Raw genomic sequence first — 16,978 nt, forward strand, 5'->3', positions numbered from 1 at the left:
CACCAGCTGGCTGAGCAATAAAGCCTTTGCTCTAATGTTCCCTCTTGGGTTGACCACCCAAAACTTTTACTGCTCAAACCTGTTGTTGCCCCCCATGCAGAAAGTCTGCCCAGAATGAGCACGCAACTGAGCAAAGCTGCAGTTGCCCCGGGTCTCCTGGGATGCCAAGCCTCACTGCCAAAGCCATGTAAATAACTCATTGGTACAGAACAAAATCAGGTCAAAGAACTCCAGAATTTGGTCTGAATCACTTGTAACTTAAGCAAAAAGAAGCCTGAGGATATTTGCAATGTTTCTTCTGTGGCCTGCTCAGTTCTGAAGCAGAGTACTCAGTGAATTCACAAGTTTTAATGCAGCTTCAGAAGAAACAGAAACATAATGTTGTTACACTACGCCAAGTGCCAGGTGAAGAGTCATAGCAGAAAAATAAACCTCACCGAACTGTTAGATGTCTCATGATAGATGAGTCAGAAACTCTTTGTTTCCTGCTACACTGTTACCAATTTAGCAGGCTGCAAAACGAGAAAATGGAGCTGTGTATGACAAAGAAGATAATTTGTGAAAAATGCCCACAGTTTGTGGGGTAGATGAAAGACAAGATACAGCAATTACAAAATACCAGGAGACACACTATGTGGGCAAAGGTGTGTCCAGGTTCTTCAAGCGTTTGAGCAATTAAGATCCGAGTTATCATTCTTTCCAATAGTTTTCAGTGAGCAGGAGCAAGTGCCTTCACCAAAGACCACTAGTAGATGCATCAGATACATGTTGCGTCTGGCACCAAATGAAAGGCAAACATTTAGGCTCTAGTGATCCTCAGTTTGCATCCTTTGTGAATTCCATGGGGGAAAAGTGTTTTCTGCTAGGAAAGTATAGAAAACAGTGCTATCAGTGGGATGTCACAGCACGGAATAAGAACAGAAGTTCAGAGGTTATTATGAGGCCCACATTCAAGATCACTCACCTTTTCTCTCTCATGTGAGCCAGACTTAGCAGTGAAATTCATTTCATGTGTATGTGATCCAAGTAACGCTTCATCCTCTACCACATAACCCCAAAGATAAAGAGTTAAATACAGCTTTGGGCCATGTGTGAACCATCAAAAGTAAGTGAATTTGCATTTTGATTACACCAGATATAGTTTGGTGAACTAAAACAAATTACTTTTATAAGGTTTGTGAATCCTCCTGTGAATTAAAATGTTCTGTATTTCAATTCCAAATGTTGGTCAGCAGAGCAATGCTATATAATAGGCCTACAGAATAAGCCGTGATTGTTTCCTGTCATTCTGCTGTTTCAAACTGAATGTCTTAAAAACAAGAATTGAGAGATGCAAGGTAGAGCGGGAGCTTAGATTCTATTGGCACAATTTGAAAAGTAACTAAACAGTTCAATAGCAACTTAACAAAGATCCATGCTTGAGGAAGACATCTCCCTGGGTTTCTTGACAGTATGGCATCTACGTTCTCCTGTATTTCAGGAAGGAAATTAGAATGAGCTCAGAGGGAAAACAATTCAGAGAAAAGCCATGAGAATTATTATGGGAAATGAAAAACAGATCATAGCAAAAAACTCTGAGCGCACTATCGTTTTCCTTTATAAAAGAACCAATTGAGGAGAAAGAGAGTTACAGTCTGTATGTACCAGCACTAAGCACACAGCATGAATGAACTTTTCAATATAGTGGACAAAAGTATAACAAGATGCATTAACTGAAAGGTGGACAGTTCAAACTAGGAATGAGGCACACATTTTTGACAGCAAAAGTAATTGAAACAATTTACCAAGGACTTCAGTGAATTTTCCATCAATGAGAATACCTACAGAATGACTGGAAATTTTTCTAGAAGACACCTAGTTGAAACAAAAATTAATTCATGGAAGTTCAATGGCATGTCATATACAGGAGGTCAGCCTAGATTATCACAAATGGGCCTTTAGAGCTTTAAAGTCTAAGAATTTGTGGGCGATTGAAAAGATATTAACAAATTTTCTACCAGTAGAATGTCCTTAGCAAAGATCAATCTCTCTGTCTATCAATGGATTTTCCATACTTTCCATCATTGTCTTAAGCCTTTTCCAAATAAATTAGTTAGTGTAGTGAGATCAATAATGATCTCATAGTGCCTTCTCTGCTTCAGTCTGCCTCAGTTATTGAAAGAACTATCTAGTCTAAATACATACAATCTTTTATTCCATTGAGAAACAGCCCATTCAATTATATCCCATTAAAGCATCTTAAAATGAAAGTTTTAATGAACATAGTAAAACTGTCAACTAAGAAATGCCAAAACTTTAAAACTTCTTAAAAAATGAGCTCTGAACATTTTTCTATCACGAGCTGAATATTTCTACAAAATAATTTTGTTTGCGGTTTCTAATTTTCAGATTTTTCTGATTAATCAAGTGCAAAAGTTCTGGTTGGACCATGTGGAAAATAATCTTTACATGCTTTAACAGCTCTGCTGATTTTCTTTCATCTTTCAAATACCCCAAACTTGTCATGTGCTAAAACCAAGTCTGGAAAATGTCAGTCCCAGAAACCACGCTTGTCAAATTAATAGCAACCAAAAAAAAAAAGAGGAGTGGTCATATTAAACACTGAACTCAGTGGTAATTATAATGGAATTTTGGTGCATATTACCAGTTTGCCTGACCTAAGATGCAGACATTAAGAGACCTGCCAGCAGAAGTTGCCCGGGAGATGTGCTGAAGCAGCCTGACTCTTGATGCCTAGGCTGTCTTTTCTCCCTGTCTGACTTCATTCACATGCCGCATCATGCCAGTTTACTCCAGTCCTTTCCCCTCCCTCCTCATCAGAGTTGGATGTTGCAACCTGTTTACAGTGAGGAGATTCCCTTACCGGGTGAACTTTCTGTTACCTGGCAGGAGGAATTCCTTGGGAATGAATGCAGTCTCAGTATCTGTGAAACAGCTAAGGGATTAGAGATGTCTTTTCAAGTCACTGAAGGTTTCTGATAAAGAGCACAGCAGCACTCTGCCAGAAGTGCAGGAGAGTACTGATCCCATAAAAGACTATGGGAGGTTTTTTGCAAGTAGAAACTGAACATCCATGTTAGATACTCGCTATTATTGTCCCAGTCCCAGTGAAAGTGATGTATGTGATGGCTGCAAATTTCACAGGCTTTATACAAGTCAACTGCCACTGCTGCAGAGTGGTTATATGTTACCCAGCATGACAATGCATAGAGAATTCAGACTGGGAATATCCACAGTACGGTGAGATCAGCATGGTGCAAGAGAAATTTTTCCTGCTTCTGTCTGCTTCTCTTCTTTCATGACTGTACTCTTAGGGGTTCGTGTCCACTGAAAGACCCTCAGGTAGAACCTGTGGTAGAAATGTATGGAGCCAGGCACACTTTTGTCTCACCGCCAGTAGAAGGAAGCCATTAGGTGGCTTTCCAAGAGCCCCTCTGCAGAGGAGAAGCTACAGCTGCCTTTCTCTACCATAGTCTTACCCTTGGAGATACATACACTGACAGGACACCCAGGTTCTGTTTCCTGTTACATTCAACTAGGGTGAACCTAGCTTATTGTCTGAAGTGCATTTCAGTGAAAAAAAAAAAAAAAAGCAAGGTGGCCTGTCACAAATGAAATAGTTGGGGAATTAGTGAAATAGTGCACACTTAAAAGAACGGCTTCTTTCCACAGTGAATGGAAGCCAAAATGGCTGTGAATCTCATTTCAGCATCTAGCAGAAAAACTGCCAGCCTGGTTATAGTAAGGATGATAATATTATGTTGTTTAATCTTATCTGGATATGTCCCCTCCAGTGGTTTCCTGCTGGTAAACCACAGAGAAGAGAGGCAGTAGTAAGTAAACTAGAGGAAGTGAGGTGAAATACAGCATGCTCCTTTGGTTAATAGGGGATTCATGTAAAGGATATTGCTAATTAAAACCAATAGTATTTTCCTCCATATGGGCTTTCAAAACCAGTTTCAGAGGATACAGAGGATGTTTTGTTTCACTGAATTGCTCGTAGTTTAGGGAAGCCACTGGGATGAAATACTAGTATTGTGGTAAACTGTGCTTGCATTTTAAGAGCAACATGTGAAACAGGCGCTTTACAGAGTGTGAATACATGGTTTCACCCACATAATGTCCAAATGAAAAGGCAGCTTGGGGTTAGAAGATCAAAATCCACCCTCAGCCTACTCTGAGGTACAAGAAACTGCAAAACAGTCATGGTTACTGGAATAAGAGCTCTTGTGTCCCCAGGCTATGCGTGTGTGGCTCCAGGGCTGCTGGATCTACAGAAGCATGAAGTCTGGGGATTTGCCTGCAGTGTTGACCTTCGCACCAGCCTGCAGATGGCATGGTGATTCACAGGGAGTGTGCCAAACCAGCGGCTGCCTCCCTGCTACTGCTCACCGCTTTCCTCTGGTGTGACCAGAGGGAGTTGAGGTTGCTCCAAAGACCTAACCAGAATTCCCTTGTAGAGCACCTCACCTCATTAACTGCACCAGGAAATACTGAGCAACGTCAGCAAAAAGATTTGTGAGTGAGATGACATCTTTATGCGTTGGTGAGACCTTGTGCTCAGCGCTTGCTTACTTCACCTGGATTCTAGGCTTGTGCCCAAGGCTGAGAAACAAACTTAAACCTTCTTCAGCTTGCCTATTCATGAGTGCCTTGTGTCAGCAAAACGTGCCTCATCATGTGGCTACTGGATGTTTTCTCCACCTCCTGCACCACTTCCAAGGATCCCACTCTGACACACTTCCCCAACAACAAATGGAGAAGTCCACTTTTGTTGTTAGAGTTGTCTTTGCGTCACTGGAAACAAACAATCTGTAGGAGATGTTGGAACAATTCCCTGCTTATTGATAGTGTCTGATGACTGCCTTCAAATGTGGCTGAGCTGGGTACTTTGAAATTAAATATGAATGGGAGAAGTGAAGAAAAGATACTGAAGGAAAAAATTGGCACCCCTCTTAATCAGAGCTGTCCAAGCTGTGGCCTGTGGGATGTCTTCTGTCTGTATGTTATCTGGCCCATAGCTGGACTGTTATAATACTTTCTGGGTCCATATTGTGAAAGGCTGGACTGTCCTGCTGTAAGTGACTTTTCCCAAATCTGTGGCAAGTGGGAGTCTTTCACTAGACAATTCAAATAAAATACATGCATCCTGGAAGACTTAGAAGATGAAGGGAAAATCAGTCTCCTCCTTTCTCATCACCCTTTTCAATTACATTTTTTTGTTTATCAGTTTTTAGTTTGGGCAAGGAATTCCTCTTATCCAACTTGCTCTTGTGCTCTTGAGGCTTGAACAGCCCTTTATTATTGCAAGAAGCTCCTGTTTACCTCTTTTCACCTGTGTTCTGGTTTCTGGCCCTTGTTCTTCTCTTGTTGACTCCCTGAGGGTACACAGATGGTAGCCTGGAAGCCAAAAGGAATGATACTGGAGGAGTGAGAGAGTGAGAGGGAAAAAAAGTGAGAGATGAAAAAAAAGTAAGAAAGAAAAAAAAAAGCAGTGATCATAGCAAACCTCCAGACTCTCCTAACAGCAAAACCCTAATACATATCAGTGTGCTGGATCTTGTCAAGGTGCAGGTAGTGTATAATTTTGGGACTGCAACCTAAACAACATTTAACTTGTTGGCTGTAAATGTTTAGACCTGTTAAGTAAGGTGTCACAGTTCCATCATCAAGTACACTCTGTCAGCTGAGAAATATTTTTTTATTCACAGGCAGTGCCATTGTCTTTTCTTTAGTGGTGGACGTCAGCCTCAGAGGCACCACACAGCAGAATACCTAAGCATTTCTCATGTCCAAATGAAGTCCTCTCACAAGGGGGTGCAGGGGGGTGAATTTGCCCTATGTGCAGGAAGGACTTAATCTCACCCCTGCAGTCTGGTAGGGACTGACCAGCATTTTTCTAAAGGATAAGGAAACGCCATGACTTAATAACTTCAGTAAGGTTTTTTCAAGCATAGTGTTCTTTGGGATAGGAGGTGAAACACCAAAATATTCTTGGAGAAAGCTGATTTGCATCCAAGGTGCTTTATAAAATGAGCCTTTAAAAGGAAACCCAGTAAGTAAACGGCGCTCCCCCGGAGTGGCTACTTGCACCACGGCCGCCCGCCTGCCCCCTCCTTCCCGTGCCGTGCCGAAGATCCCAAAAGTGTGGTGAACAACTGTTCTGGTCATCCAGTTTTCTGTCAGAGCGAGAGATGCAGCGTACAATGTGAATGACAGCGAGGAGAGAAAATTCAGCAGTTGCTGCAAAGAGGCTGAACTCCAGAAGGGCAGCTTGTCCTCAGAGCAAAAGGGAATCATTGGAATAAGCAGCCAGAGTGCTCCAGTCATGAGAACTTGGCCAGCACAGAAGTCAGAGGCAAGGGCTGCCTGCCATGCTCTGTGCACCTCACACCTCTCCCGATTCCCTGTCTTTCCATTGACATTTTCTGGGCTGGTTTTATAAGGAACGAACCTTGCAGGAAGGACGCTGTCTATAACATAATTAAAACGGAAAAATACACCACTCCTTTCACTTGCAGTGTTTTTTTTCTGAGACTCTTTGTCAAGACAATAATAACATTATTCCTGTGGTTGTGCTTCAGTACAGAGACAGCCTGCTGCCTAATGGACTAGTGATTTTGTGTAGAAATGATAACATTCAAAAATATCATTTTAACCAAAACAATAACACTCAAGAAGACATCCAAACACTAATGAATGTAATGTTTGCCAGTGTGTTTACACCTTCAAGTTTGTTCCAAGAAGCCTGCATGAACCTATGCTCAAATTTATGATTGTGGACTGTATTTCTTGAATTAAAACATATATTAAAGGGACAGTTAAGCACAATAACCTAAAATTTGGCCTGCCCTGGGTGTTTTGGATCTTTGGCATACACGTGGCAGTTCCTTTCCACTAAAGCCTTCTGCTCCATTTCCAGCAAAGGGCAGGCAGCGAGGAGAAGTTTACAAGGCAGCGGAATACTTGTAAATGTCAACAGGCAGCCTGCTCGCCAGAGCTGAGAGAACTGGTACAACCAGAAAGGTACATACCCATGAGAGGTGGGCGCGGGCGGAGGGGAAAGCAAGCAAGAGAGGACTGGAAAAACATAAAAGAATCCTGGATTGTTTCTGGAGGAGTAGACTTTATTCCAATGATGTTGCAGGCCTCGTAATTTGGGGTAGCAGATGGGAGCAGCCACATCAGTCCTGATAACATCTATTTTGCAACTTCAGTGTAGAAGTGGGCTCTATGATTGCAGATACGGCCCCTTGCAGAACTGGCCCGCAGAGTAGAAATAGGGAAATTCAAATTCCAAAACCAGGCTTTGGTTTGCTTACCAGAACGCGTGGAGGAGGTGGAGGAAATGCAGCTACCTAGCCATGGCTTATTTGGCAGGCAAACTAAACGTGTTCAGGGCCGTACAGCACAGAGGGAAAGCACTGCTGCTCCTGACCGTGTGCAGTTTAAGAGCGGTATACAGGAGGCAGAGCAGGCAGGGCGATTCCGAGGACTCCACTGCCCTGCCTTTCGTCGCTGTAGGTATCTCCGGTTTACAGCTATAGGTAAGGACAGGCGCTACGGGGGGCGAACAAAGCCAGCGGCTTGACTGGGCTCGCTCCCCACTGCAGGCCCGCAGGGTCTCCGAGGGTGCGCCGAGGCCACGCAGAGCCCCGCAGGGTGACGCACAGGCCCGGTCCCCCCGCTGCTCGCCACCCCCGGGGCTCCCGAGGGAAGGAGCCGGAGGGCGCAGGAGCCCGAGGCGGGCGGGGCCGGGCGGTCACGGCGGCGGGGCAGGGGCCCGGGGCCGAGCGGCCGGGCCGGGCGGCGTTGTCCAGGGTCTTGAAAACGCAGCCGGGGCCCCGTGCGGGGCAGGGGCCGTGCCGCCGCGCCGCGCCCGCACCGCTCTGCCTCGGCGCTCCGCTGGCGCTTGGCCGGGCCCGGCAGCGGCCCGGGGCGGCCCGATCCGGCGGACAGCCCGGGGCGGCCACCCGTGCTCAGCAGCTCGTTTCCCGGGACCCCGTGCTCTCCCCTCCCGGCGCCCCTCCACCCCACCTGTGGCTCGCTTCCCTTCGCAGACCCGCCGCCTGGCCCCGGGGCGCCCCGCGACGCCCCGGGGATCCCCTCCTGCCGCCCCTGCCACGGTGGGTGAAGGTGGGGGGGCGGGGGGGGAGGTGGCGGGCACGCCGCGGGGCGGGGCCTGGTGTTTTGGTTGCGCGACAGCGCGAGTGGCCAATGGGGAGTTCGCGTTCCCCCGGGGCCGAGCCGGCGAAACCAATGGAAGGCGGGGCCGGCAGGCGGGGGGTGGAGCTTGCGGGTGTGCGAGGGCAGGCGAGAGCGGGTCTGTGTGTGTGTGTGGCGGGGGGTGCGGGTGCTGCTCCCGCCCCGCCCCGCCCTGCCCTCCGCCTCCTCCCCGTCCGGCGGCTGGGGCGCGCTGCAGAGCCAGCGCCGGGCAGAGCGCGAGGGAGCGGGCGAGCGCGAGGAAGGGGGTGGCGGGGGGACCGGAGGAGGAGGAGGAGGAGGAGGAGGAGGAGGAGGAGGCGCTGCGCGGCGCGCGCCCGCCCGCCCGTGAGACCCCAGCGGACGCCCCCCCCCCTCCCTCCGGTTCCCGTTAACGTTCGCGGCGCCCCGCGGGCGGCGTGTCCCGCGGGAGGGGAGAGGAGCGCGCGCGCGCCGGCGGCGGGGAGCGGAGCGGAGCGGAGCCTGTGTGCGCGGCGGCGGCGGGGTTGGGGGGGCGGGCGGGGGCATGGGGGTCCCGCGGCGGGAGCAGCCGGAGCGCGGGCAGCAGCGGCAGCAGCGGCGGCGGCGGCGGCGGCAGCACCAGGTAAGGAGCGGCGCCTGCCGTCGCGTCCGTGCCCCGCGGCGGGGGGGGTGCCCGGGCAGCGCGGGCGTACGAGTGCTTTCCGTCCCGGGAAGGGCACGGGAGCGGTGTGGGAGCGGGGTGCCCTGGGGAGAGACCCATCTCCTCTCCCCTCAGGTGCCGTTGGGAGGGAGACTCGGCTTCTCCGAGCTCGGCGGGAGGGCGGAGGGCTGGGGTCGGGTGGGGGGCGGGAAGCGAGGACCCGCGGACCCCCTTCCCCCCTCAGCACCCCGTCCTCGTCCCGGCCGCCACCGGAGCGGGGTGGGCTCCCTCCCGCACGTCGCGTTTCTACACAGCGCTGCGCTCCGCTACCTCGGGAGTGCGGGCGGTGTCGGGGGGTGTCAGTGCGGCCGGCAGGCACCTGCAGGACGGGTCTGCCCCGCCGGAGCGGCTCCGCGCCCCGCCGCCCTGCCCCGGCTCTGGAGCCCATTTCAAGAAGAATGGCAATTTCGGAGTAAGTTTGCCGGGCTCGGGCGTCTCTGGGGTGTAACTGGTTTTTCAGAGCGGAGACGCTGCAGTGGGACCGCCAAGCGTTTGGGGTAGCAGAGGGAAAGGTCCTTCAGTTCCCTGCAGTGATTTTAAGGCTATTTATTGAGCTACCGTATACGAGGCTCAACCTGTATCCTTTTTGCACTCTTTGTTATCTCGTAGTACTCTGATGCGCGTTCAGTGGTCCGTTCTCCAAACTTAGTATTTGATTCGGTAAATGATAGCCAGTTGAGATCAGCTTTGCTTTCGATTTTGTTTGCGTGGCTCCGTACCTCTTCTGGGGCGCTCCGCAGCGTTTTGCTGAGGTGGGGTGTGTGCGTGTGTCCGTGAGGGTGTGGGAGCAGGGTTACGCAGTCTCGACAAAGGCAACTCTGAAGTTGACAAATTTCAGGTACGGATATTAACGTTCACGAAGTAGGTCAGTAAACTAGCTTAGTACTCGATGCTGGATTATTTTAACACATTGGTAGTTTGAATCTTTGCTTTCAGCCTGGCTTTTCTAGAGGAAACGAGTTTTATTTTTTTATGATGTAGAAGATATGCAAAGTTAAAGAGAATTGCACATGTAAATTCTCCCGAGCTCTTTTGTGCACAATTTTCACTTCTAAAAGTTAACACTAGATGGCTTTCTTATATCAGATATCCAGCAGAGGAGGAAAGCATGTAATCTGTCTCTGCAGCCTACTATTTCTGTATTTGTCTATTTTTTTTTTTCTTTCCGTGAATAGTAAACTACCTTCTTGATCAGTTCTGCACTGATTAGACCAGAGCAGAATTTGAAGTTTGCTTACTAGCTGACATAATTAATTGTTTTGCTCAGTTCAGCTTGCTGCTTATAAACATTATTTTATATATACATACTACCAGTATCTAAAGGAAGTTTGTTTAGTTGGAAGGTAGCTCTGCAAAATGTTTAGGCTGCTTTAAAGGAAAGCAGCTGGATAAGGAGGGATGTTTGAAAATGGGAAAAAAAACAATAGTTCAGTCTCGGTTATTAGTTTGATGGACTTATTTTAAAAAAGACTGTAGTGCATTAATATTGTTTGTTTGGCTACTTTTTCCCAGATTCTGTACCTAACTTAGACTGAAGCATTTTGGAGTTGGAATCAGAAATATAGTGCATCACAGCCTGCTGGATATAGGAATGCCTAGGCCTGATGCGTTATTAATCTATTTCTTGTGTTTTTCCAAAACTGTGCCTGTTGTCAATGGAATGCATTCTTTGCCTGCCATTTGCTTCTTCAATCTTAAATATGATCTTTGAAATATCTTTTATTATTAATGCAAACATGTTTAAAGCACCAAGAGCTCTAATGCATTATGGATATTTAAGCATCACTTAGGCTCCACAACAGTTGATTTATAATTTATGTAGCATTCACATAAAGCTAGATTTCAGAGAGGTCTCAATGTATTGTCTTGGTTTTGCATGCCCAGTGGCTTACCTTACCAGGGCATGCAGCACTTAGATATAACAAAAAGGAATACTTGTGAGGATGCCAGACTGTTTCACCAATCGTATTGGATCAATTAAAGATCATGTCATTCATATATGCCAAGGGTATAACGTGAAACCTAGTACTAAACAAAACCTCAATTCTTTGTAGCTGGTGTTTGCTTACTGTGCAAATCAGAGAGGTTTTTTTTAAAGGTTCCTGTTCTATTTTCCTGAAAGAAAGATAATATGGTCTTTTTTTTTTTTTTTACTGACATACCATTACTCAAGTGCATTGTGAAATACTCTTGCAAATGAAGAGAGTCAAATGAGGAACTAAACAAAGCAGTGGTCAAACAGGCAAAACCATCCCTTTCTTTTGCTGTTTGACCTTTGCAAGTGAACTGAGGCAGTTCTTTTTTTTCACTTTTAGCTTCATATTGGACATAGCAGTCAGGCATTGCACCTAAGCTTTTTACGTGCAGATCAGCAGTTCAAACTGCAGGAGAAAGTAAATATTTTCTCCTTGCCTTGGCTAGAATTAAGACTATATTTAGATGGTTGGATGTTAAAATATTTTCAGTAGGTTTGTACCTGTTACTGATGATGATCTAGTACGGTAATATCCAGTGAGAAATGCTATGTTATTATGAAAATATAAGGTAAGTTACAGATTGTGGAAAGAGGGTGGGGCGCTGGGTTATCTAGTTTCTTACATTAGTCATCCAAGATTACCAACAGTAGCTGTATTGACAGCCTGAAATGAAATCGTGGTTTGACAAATGCTCCTTTCTCTTTCCATGCAATTTTTGCTTTGCAATTTAAAATACTTTGCAATTTTAAAATGTTTGGGCAAGCTGGGTTGTGATTCAGTGAAGTGGACATGGCTTTTTATTTTATGTATTGCAATATTGTACTCATAGCAGAAATTTTCAATATGTTAGGTAGCATAATTGAAATCTGATTCTTTAAATCATTACCTCTTGCAAAGTTAAGACAAACTTCATTTTATGTCTTTATTTTTAAGGGAATTTTCATCCTCCTATAAATCTGAACAGTTGAGGAAGTTTAGGGTAGGGGTGCCCCTCACAGTCTTTTCCTATCCTGTTTTTTCTACCTGAATTATTTTGAGGAAATACTGTGAGGACTGTCTACAAAATCCAAAAATCCAGTAAGGAGAATTCATGAAGACTGTTACCATATATAGCTCTGACTATATAGAATTTGTATTTAGTAGATTGAAGAGTATGTTTCACATTTTTCTTTTTTTTTAATTTTAAAAATACTGGTTTTTTACATAGATTGCATTAAGAATAACATTAATTCCTCATGACATTCAGTGATGATGCCGTATGACTGGTTAGATTTTTAAGAATTGCTAGGACTTCACATGAATAGCTGTCTTATTTTTTTAGTTTGTTGTGAAAAAGCAAAGGTAATGTCAAACATCTGATTTATCCTGACAGAAGTAAATGAGAGACCTGCCTTGCTTTGTAGTAAAGCGTTGACCCCAGATTTAAAGTCATTTTCAGGCATAACTGATTGAACTGAAGATTGAGGAGGGTTATTATAATTGGTGGTACTCTTCTAGATTTTTAGCTAGAGACAGGACAGCAGTAGGCAGAAATGTCATTATGATTATTTTTTCCCATAGTTCTTACTAGAAGATATGTAGACTCTTGTTTGGATCATGAAAGTGTAATTACATCAGCAGTTAGCTATTCGTGATTTATAAGTGGATTCTTCTGGTTTTCTGGAGTTTCTTAGTGTTCAGTTCATACATAATTAAAGGTTTTGTTTAAAAAATGTCTTGCATCCTCACAGAGATAATCTTCTGAACACGTAATAAATGTAAGCAGCTGCTGTCCCATCTTTTTGGATCTGCAAGCAAACAGCTTTATTGGATCTGATGCTTGTAAAACATTTTAAGAATAGTAGATGTTTGAAAGGAAATAGGCATTTGTTTTAGTTGCTGTTAACTGGGGATTCTGTGTTCCTTAGGAGAATGACCTGTACTCACGCACTTTTTTTTTTTTTTTTTTTTTTTAAAGCTGAGAGATGTAATGTAGAAAGATACCATAGCTGTTTTGGAAGTGAGGGAATCTAGGAGACTGGAGGAAGGGTAGTAAATTGTCATGTAGTAGCGAGGAGGCTGAAAGGTGGCAGTAGCTGAAGTTGTCATGATTTCCCCTCCCCCTTAGCAGCTCAAGTGAAATTCTGAGCACAGGACTTGGAGTTTTGCCATTGACTTTGAATCTTTTCTTATATAATGTCTTCATTTGTTGTCCAGAATCCTGAAAAATGACATATCCAGCTCTGCAGATATTTGTATAATCCTTCTATATTATTTGCCATTCCTTCCTTTCTCCCCCTCTCCCTTCACTGCCTGAATTCTCTCTGGCACAGTGGCTGTGGATTGTGATAATGCCTGCCTGCTACCTCATCTTTTAGGTAGGCTTTTGAATCATAGCTATGATTCAATATGACTTTTCAAACTTAAGTTACATGAAAATGATTTAATGGGACTTATGCTAGAGGACACATAATAGAGTTACAAAGCTTTCGTACAGCTCAACAATTTGCCCTTCCATTTCCCTTTTGGTTCACCAACCTTTATTTTAAACCTGATACAATCTGTGATGAAGTTATAGAACTCTTTTACAGATTATGTAAACAGATTACAGTACTGAATAAAATGTATTTATAAGAAAGGGTACTCTGAGAACATTAGAGGTTCAGTGGCAGGTTGATTCAAATGGAATAAAATGCTTTTTTAAAACCTAGTATATGCTCTTGAACAACTTAATAACATTTTTCTGGTGGGTTTTTTTTGTATGGGTTTTTTTTTGACACTTGTTTGTTCCATATATATGAGAGGGAAAGGAGATTCCGGGCCACTTTGTGTTTCATGTTGAATTTTTACATTCACTTCAGTCAAATCAGATAAATTGTGAAATGATGTGAGAACAAAATGTCAATTAAGGTGAGTAAGGACAGAATAAAGCTTTCTATAGGTGTTACAAATGCACATACTGTTAAAATACTCTTGCTGTGATTTTTTCCTTTCACGAGGGGGAGTAAAAAGGAATCCTGCAATTAATGCATAGCTAGCAAAACTGTCACTGCAAAAACAGCTCTGTCTCGTATATTTTATGGAGAAGGCATCTGTGAAAGATATGAAATTTCAGTCCGTATCTTTTTGGTTTTGGTTTTTGTTTTTCCCATTTGTTTAGTGTTTTTTTTTTTCACCTGAGAGTTATGAGTTACTTGATCACACTCTTCTTCTTTGGTTGTTTTTGTTTGTGGCTTTTTGTTCAAAAGTAATTATTTCCTACTTTTAGATCCTAAAGTACATTCAAGGAAAAGAGCACTCCTAAGTATTTTTCTAGCCTCTCAGCACTGAAAATGAATACTTCACATGTTTTACCATGAAATCTCATTGCCATGTTAGTGTGACACAACATGGAAAAAAGTGGGGAAAAAGAAAGTGTGGCTGTGTATATGCATACATTCTCCTGCATGATGTGCATATCAACTACAGGATCCAGGGAAGCACATGTATTTTGCTCTGCTGGTCTTGCTTATTGCAGTGGACAGCTGCTCTTGAAGAATTAGGAGCAGTTTACGGTGATCAGGTTATCCTTACTGTTCTGCTATAGTAAAGTAAGCCTTGGTTTTGCTTTGTAAGGTTGTCAGGACAACAGCTTATTATTATTGTTCCTAGTGGTTTTTCTCTATAGCAATGGAGGGAGCTGTTTCAAAGAGAGTGGCTGCCTTGCCACATTGGGCTGCAGGACTGCCAGCTGTGATTTGGGTTCAGCAGGATGCTCTGGGTTTGTCATGTAAAAATTCTAATTGATGATGAATGCAAACCCAGTGTGAGAATAATTTTGTTCATTGGACTAATGCAAAACAACTCATTGTATTTACAAACCCATAGTGTATTTTCTCAGCAGTATTGTCATTACTCCTCTGTTCTCTTCCATCTGAGGTTCAGAGAAAAATGTTTTATGTTTAACAGTATGGAACCTATGATATGAATTGAGACAAGGCAGGAATTAGTTTAAGGCTATGTTACGTCACCGTGCTCCAGCCTGACACTGGAGCTCACAAGTGAAACCACTGGGGATTTCTGTTAGATTTAGTTTGTCATGTCTTCAACGAAAACACTGTATGAAGTTGGTGTTCAATGATAAGCCATACAGTAACTGTTTTAGTGTTTCCGTTTTGAAGTACTACTATTCTTGTTACATGGTAAATGAGAAAAAGAATGCCTGTTATTACATATAGCAAGCTAAATGACTACAAAGGTGCTTCTCTGCATGTGGTCATTATATACAGGAGGTGCAATAATTTCAACTGAAATAAGTTTTAGATTGATGGCACGATCAGGCGTGGGGAAACTTGTTGGGATGTTCAGCAAGGAGAATTATATGAAGAAAGCTTTGAAATAACTTTGAGGAAATTTTTTTTTAATTCATAAAATATGCTAAAACAGGAGACTTACTTTGGCACTTCCATAGCTTCCTTTATATTGCTAATACAAATATATCCCTTAGTTTGATCTTGAAATTCTTTCATCTGGGTTGAGCTGTAGTAGTCACTTAAGTGATGTCCAGGTAGTTAAAATCCTTTATCAAAACAATAACCTTCTATTTCAAATTCCCTTTTCAGACCACCGAAACAATCCATTCACAGAGTAATTTGGCAGAGATACATAGGTGTCTGCATTCAGTTGTGGAAGCTGGCTGACAGAAGCTAGTGGGATAAACCTGTCAATGCTCAGAATGTTTTCTCCTTTAACTGGCTGTCAGTTTTTTGAGATCAGGCAGGTACTCCAGAGGTGGGTGTCTTCCTCCTCTCAGATTCTCTGCTACTTGCTGCCCCTACCCGCAACAACTTTCTTAGTATATTTGTACATCATTTTGAATCAAACAGCCTTGTTTGCGTAGGAAACCATTTGAAATGATTATTTTTAAAGGTGGTGAGACAAGGTGGGGTAAATAATGACTGGTGTAATCTGTAACAATGTGAGAACAGATTTGCTCACTTTCACCTCTCTTGAAATGTAGAATTTGACCAGTTTGCTACAAGAAGGAAACAGGATAGATGAGATCATCTGAAATGGTCAAGAGCTGTACAGGTGGTTGCTCAGAGTTTTACACTGAAAAACCCCAGGCTATCAAATATAAATTGAGCTCCAACAATGTTTTCTATATGAGATGAGGTTTCTACTGTTAAAGCAGAGGGGTTTTCTGGGGTTCTGAGCTTTTGTTTTCTTCTTGCCCTGGGCCACTGGAAGTCATTATTTTTGGTGGAGATTTCTGAGTGAAGGGCAAGCAGTACCTCATTAGTCCCTGAAATTCTCAGGTTTGGTAATTTTGCTAATGTCAGTGCTTCTCTCATGCTTGGGATGCTTTGTGCTTTTTCTCTGTAATAGTGTAACTTTTAAAGAGAAGTTTCCATGAGCATAATTACTCTTGAAACTTTATCTTGTCTATCAAATTTTGCCAAGTCAAACAACAGGCTCAAAAAATCTCAAGGCAGAGGGAGGTGTTGCACTGTGTGATTGCATAAGGCTTGTTCCTTAGCAAATAACTCTTAAAAATAGCTGACCATTCTTTTCATCACACCGATCTGCAGCAAATGGATACTGCATTTTGTAAAATGTTTTGTTTTTACTTTGAATTTTACTGCTGTATTTTTTTAAGTATTGTTAAATATATAAGGCTATGTTAGTACTATCAATGTATAGAGTGTACCTTTGTGCCTGGTAATGGGCATACAAACTGTGTCTTTGTATTCACAAAGAGTTAATTGAATATCTGCCTTGCTTTGTGCCTATGAAAATACTGTGGCTGAGTGTTAAAATAGAATATTTACATATATGCATAGTAATAATCACTTCTCCTGGGAAAATAGATGCTTAATGGTAATGTTTTTCTTATGTAGATTGTACCGAACAGTGTCAAGGTTCCTGTTCACTCATTTTACAACATTCAATGTGCCAGAGGTGTTTAAAGTTGCAAGTTAGAGATTCTCATGAACCATTTTTTTTTCTGTACCAGCTGTCTCAACCACATCTCTTGGTACAATTGTATTAATTCTTTGTGGCAGCTACAGGAATCAATGTGGGGAAAAGTAATAATAAGAGAAATCTAAAATATGTTAGATAGTCCTGTCTGTGACTTAACAACAGGTTGTAAGGTTGA

The 16,978-nt window shown here is 43.6% G+C and overlaps 1 protein-coding gene across 10 annotated transcripts in view; it reads left to right on the forward strand.

Moving 5' to 3' along the window:
• The first annotated feature begins 8,712 nt into the window (after positions 1-8,712).
• Positions 8,713-16,978, forward strand: part of SIPA1L2 (signal induced proliferation associated 1 like 2) — a 151,048-nt gene continuing 142,782 nt past the window's right edge. For 9 of the 10 annotated variants that reach the window (XM_074818464.1, XM_074818466.1, XM_074818468.1 and 6 more), the window contains exon 1: positions 8,742-8,806. The gene's annotated coding sequence lies outside the window, so the exon portion shown is untranslated. Of the gene's footprint in view, positions 8,807-16,978 lie in introns of all 10 variants that reach the window. The other variant, XM_074818465.1, reaches the window with a different exon arrangement.

This window comes from Strix aluco, chromosome 3 (genome assembly GCF_031877795.1).
Source record: "Strix aluco isolate bStrAlu1 chromosome 3, bStrAlu1.hap1, whole genome shotgun sequence".
Taxonomy (NCBI): Eukaryota; Metazoa; Chordata; class Aves; order Strigiformes; family Strigidae; genus Strix; species Strix aluco.